Genomic DNA, 6,123 nt, shown 5'->3' with positions numbered 1-6,123 from the left:
GGTTCCTCTCGATGTTCTCCAGATGCGAATCTCCTCTTCGGCGACCTCCTCCTCGTGCGCGTGTATCTCTTCACCGACCCCTCGAACGGCGGCGGCGTGTTCGAGTTTTCGCACGACGTGTGGAAAGGGAAATTCGGCGAACACCCCAAGTGGCCGAGGAAGAAACACGAGAAAAGAGCGGTGGACCCGCACTTCCTACGCTACCCGCGAGTGGTGCACACCACGTGAGAGAGTTTCTGGGCGACGTGCGCGAGTTTCGCCTTCATATATCGCTTGCGTTCGCCAACCGGCGCGGCGGCGGCGGCGGCGGCGGCGGCGGTGGCACGGGGACGGTCCTCCCTCTCCGCGAGCGCGCGCGGGCGAGCGAGCGAGCGCCCACCCGCTTGCCCCCGCTTGTCGCCTCTTCCTTTGTGGCCCCCCAGCCGAGCGTGCAGTCGGCGTTTGCTCGAAGAGCTTATCGAGGAAGGAAAGGAAGAGGAGAAGCGCTTGCACAAGGGGTATTATATCAACGACGTCGATCCTCCGCCGATCCGTCAGGACGCCCGGTCTATCGCGTAATCGCCGCGCGTGCCCTTGACACGCGGCCGAGATTAAATTTCTACGCTCGGCCAACAATAAGTTACGACGTTAACGAAATTTTTTTTTTACGAAGTCAGTGCAACACTCCATATATGATTAAAGTTAAGTATGATTAATTATCGTTAAAGTGTATCAAATATAACAATTACTACATTTAGAATAAGTTAACGATGTTTCGAAATTAAAAGAATTTGTTTAATAAATTGTAAATTAAATATATGATTGAATTTTAATTGTAATATAATGTTAACTATTAGCATAATCTTAAGATTCCTTTCTCCTGTGAAGAAATTCCCAATTTCATCTTTACTAGGTACACATTTTTCTAATTACATAACATCTGCTGAACGCATTTTCACGTTGTCCTTTCGACATCGCATTGTCTGAACTGATTAAGTGAGACGCGATCTTTTTACGGCCGACTGCTGCCAACCGAAAATTGGCAAAAAACGGGAGAAGTATGCGTTTTTACAAACTTATTTATCTATAAGAACTGAGTTTTTGCATTGCCGGTTTACTTGACGCAAATTTCATTTAATGGGGAAGCCTGACATTCTCGGACAACGGCTTGAGGAAACGTGTAGATGTCCACTAACAAATACCACGCGTAAACATTTGGCGTGCGTGACGCACGTGCGTTACGCGTGATGAGGTAACGGCGTGTCCGCGTCGCGTCGCGTCGCCCATGGCATGCGCGCGCGTATGCAGTGCCATTCATGAATTCGCAAACTTGATTTGGCGGATAGATGACCTTTAACGGCCAACGGGTAACGGCGCACGTCACAATTTGCAATTTATATTCTTATATAATTCGCCGAAATTATGACTGCTAAGATCTATGGAAAACACGTTCGACGCAGCAACTTCCAGTCCGCTTCTACGTCAAATTCGACGATCTCGGGCGTCTTTTATTCATTTATTTGGGAGCCTGGTTCTTGTTTGTTTACCTATACTGACATCACTTTCGTGTAAAAAGACAGGTGAAACAATTCCAAGGATGCGCGCAGTCGTCACTTCGTTTCAACCAATCAGAAATTTGCTCGAAATGTTAAAAACCCATGTAGAGTTGCTATCAAAAATTTATCACCGATCAGAAATTTGCCCTAAATTTTATTCATCCGACATTATATGCACAATATATATTACCTGTCTTCTTATTCTTATACATGATCACTTTAGCGCATGCACGCGAGACAGACATTAGCCGACAATTTGAAGAACAAAAGCTAAAAGTGCCATTAAGAGAATAGAAAAGTGGAGCAAAGTAAATGAAAAGCTATCAAATAACGTATGTGCAAATTAGCATTAAGGCTGGCGGATTAGCGCGCGTTTAAATGTGCGATGAGATGCCATCAGGTGGTGGAGAAAAGTCGGCGCGCGGAGTCGAATAGCGGAAACCGCGGGGACTTTTTGTAAACCAGTTTTAATATCCGCGCGTCTTAAATCGCTGTAATATAAATTAATCGAGTCGATTTGTGCGTGCTGTATTTTAAAATGGGCTCTCGCTCGCGTTCGCGCGAATTTATAGACGGCACACACCGTGTGTCAGTGAACTGTCCAAGTCGGTTTCGGAGCGGCCCGCCGCCGCTCTCCTTCCTCGCTTTCGTTTTCGCCGCCGGATAAAGAGGTGCGCGCGCGCGCGCTTTTACGAGGCGCATTTTTAACGCGCCTCCGTTGAAAAATCGCCTCCCGCGTGGGCGTGGGCGAGGCGAGGCGATCTCTTTCGTTACAAAAATTCAATTCAACGTGACGTGCATTAAGTCAATAAGTCACACCGGTAACACCGGAGAACGGGTATAGAAACACCTGCGAACTGTTGAAGGCCTCGGCGCGCGCGCGCGAATTCGGAACGAAGAAAAAATAAACATACCGAGTGAACCGAAAGCCGGGCGGAACGTATGCGAAATTTTTGTCGCGTCTCGTTTCTTTTTTTATTTACGATATGAATACCCATTATAAGCTTCGAAATTTGTCGGAGAATATTTATAGCAAAATTCCATAAAAAATAAGAATCCTCGAGCTCTACACATTAAAAGAAATCTACTAAATCTACTAAGCAAATAAATATATGCAATAAATAATATTAAGTAAATATTAAATTATAAATAAATACAAATTTACTTTTATTTGTCAAATTTGTATAACTCACTGAATAAATTAATTCGATATATTGAGCTTGTAAATAAATATTAACTGACAATTACTTCGATTTCTACTCCCGAATTAATTTTTACCGACGCGACGAAACACCTTCTCTCTCTCCTTTCTCTTAAACTTTACGACCCTGCCGAAAATAAACGTTACGCACGGTCGCGCGTTTTTATATCACCGTTATCGGTGTTTATCAACGCTACCTGAGTTGACAGATAAACATTGCGCCGTCGAGGAGACTCTCGGTCCCCCTTCGGTCGTGGCGGCGCAACGGCAACAGATAGTAATTAAACGGGCATTAATTGGGTCATTACGCGGTGACAAAGCGACTCCGCGGTGAATAGCTTCCGCAATTATAGCGTCGCGCACTCGTCGTCGTCGTCGTCGCTGCTGCTCTCGTGCACGCGTTGCATTCGCTCGCGCCACTCGCGCAAGAATAATTATACGCCTGTGCAACTTTACGTACGTAACCCCGCGATAAATTCTCCACGTTCGCGCGCACGTTATACCTCTACAGCACATCGCGTGTGTGTTACATCTCGCTTCCCCCGGATTGTGACGGCGCTTGATGAAAATAGTTGCACGACATCGAGAGGACCGGGTAACATTCTGCTGCAGCGAATGAGTTTCATCTTACGTTTCTATTAATAGGAGTTTTCCACTAATGTAACAAGATGTGTAAAAATTTTCTTTCGATCGCTCCTTCAATTTTTTTTTTTAGTTCAATTGTAGATAAAAATACGCGTACAATATTTTGTGGCATTGTTACATAATGATCGGGGAATTATGTTATCATAATAACACGAAAGTGATAATAAAAATTGAATGAAACATTGAGTCACACCCCGTCAATCTGAAGATCGATCAGAGATATAATATGGCCCTAATGTTCCGTTTGAAAGCTCGCTGAAATTACTGTAAGAATCGACGAGGTGTGGCTCGAAATCTGAAGGATATTAAAGACATTATCAATTACCAAGCGATATCGTACCGTTGCGTTAACTGAAAAAGTTGTATCATTTAGACGAAATAATTTGACGCGAAATAATTACTGTATACGCAATCAGAGACACAATTATTCACGTATTGTTCAATTTTATAGAATTGTATTTCTTTTTATTCCTTAATTTACCGCTAATGTCATTAAAATTTTATTTTAATTTAAAATTACTATATTCTAACTAATATAAAAATAAGAATTTTAATAAAAATTTAAATGCAATTTAAATTTTAATTTTAATTTTAATTCAATATAGTTCCGTTAGGCATATTGCTTAATTATAAAAGAAAAAAATTGCGAAATTAAAATTATATTCAGTAAAAATTTTAGAGAAATATTTGATTATAAAAGATATACTTATAAAAAGTTAAATAATATGTCTAAATAAAATATATCATAATGAAATTATAAATTATAAATTTAAAAATATGTTAACTGCAAACCAGAAATTACAAATTTAAATAATCGAAAGATATGGGTTATTTTAATCACTCTAATAAAAGTAGTTCGGCTATATTTCTCTTTTGCTGGATATCTTTCCATAATTAGAGAATAATCATTTTTATTCAACCTATTTTGCGTATATAATTGGACAGGAACCGGTTATTCGAATACGCGTAGGTGGCAACGTAGAGAAATCGCGATTATACTATTGATGCATTTCTTCTAAGAATAGAAAATTTCCCATCTTGCTAACGAGCTTCTTTGGAAAATACTTGAACAGCAGTAATCTATATTGTGCATACGGATAATTGTGCGAAATTAGGCGAAGAATTAGATAGGTTCGTTGCGATAGCGCGAACGAAGGACGATTATGCACTCTTCTGGGAAACGGAAAAAACGCGCAGGATTATGCAATTCACGTTCGGGAATTCGCAGGGATCGCAGGAAAATTACGCCGTCGCGCCGCTTCAATGCAAGGCACGCCGTAACGCTTTAATGACAATGGCGGACGCATCATGCACGCATCGTGATCGAACAATCACTACAATGATCGTAGCATTGATTATTGTTGAGATGACACTGATTGCTCTCTGTTTAATTTTTTTCATCTTTCGCAACGACTTCTAATAATGGGACTAATAAATCACGTGCGCATTATTACACTCGCAATAAAAATCGCTTCAGAATTTGATTTCTTTTTCTTTCCGGAGATGCAACTATTTTTATCGCACGAGTGCAGTAATGCGATCCTTTCGAATCACCTTGTAATAGACGTTTCGGGAAAAGACTATAGTGTAGTATAGTCCATTATAGTATAATTCTTCCACCATGTAACTAATCTATAATTCATACTCAAATACTTCGTACTTTTTTAAATCACATATTAAAATGTCAGAAGTTCCAAATTTTTTAATTATGTATAGACAGCTGAATGGTATACAGGGTGTTCAGTAAATCGATTGCAATACTCGGGAAGTGATTCGGGATCGAAAAAGAACAAAAAAATGTTATATAAACATAGGTCCGGAAATAAATCGTTTCCGAGTTATAACCACTTTTATGTTAAAAAAAATGTTATTTATTTTATAATCATTTTTATAATTTTATAATTATAATTATAATAACAATCATAATTTATAACCATAATCATAATCATAATTAGTCATAATTCATTTTTATATCCAGGATTCACCACGTAGAGACATAGCCCGCTTAACATCCTTGTTTTTTATTATTTTTTTAATTTTTAACCTTTTTTCCTTTTTTCTCGAATTACCTCCCGAAGTATTGTAGGCGATTTTACTGAACACCATGTATAGTTACGTTTCTAATAAACCTCATAAATTGAAACATATGTGGGATCAAACTTAGAACCACCGATTACGAATCAACGTGCTCGCATATTGAACTATTCATTATCCCATTCGGATCGCCTTGTATACGAGAATATTTTTAATTTAATATATTAAAAAATATATATTTTTTTTATTTTGAAATGCTCAAGAAACAAATCTAAGCAAGAAGTATATATTAAATATATGCATGCACGAGTAGGATAGCGTGACACGTAGGTGCAGAAACTGTTTCTTTCACTTAAAACTATCCAGCTAGTAAGTTTCCACCAGTGGAAAATCTCCCCTGGAATTATTATTTGCCTAGATACCGTATGGAAAAATTTAATTTCATCGGCTTCGGTCGCTGTGCAAATACATCGTGCACATGCCGTTTATAAATTGTATCTCGCACGATCATCTGTCTGGCCGGCCTGATTAATCGCTCTCGCGATTTACTAGCATTGCGAAAGTGCGACATCGGTCGATCTAGAGTCTAGAGGAATAGCATTCCTCTTAGTTGTATCATCTTTGTTTAAATAGATCTTTAATTTACGTTTAATAACCGATGAAAATCTTACACCAGCAATTACTCTTGATTTTTCTTGTTTTTTATTT

Source organism: Wasmannia auropunctata, unplaced genomic scaffold (genome assembly GCF_000956235.1).
Source record: "Wasmannia auropunctata unplaced genomic scaffold, wasmannia.A_1.0 LD335981.1, whole genome shotgun sequence".
NCBI classification, from domain to species: Eukaryota; Metazoa; Arthropoda; class Insecta; order Hymenoptera; family Formicidae; genus Wasmannia; species Wasmannia auropunctata.
Note: the sequence above shows the minus strand (reverse complement) of the source record.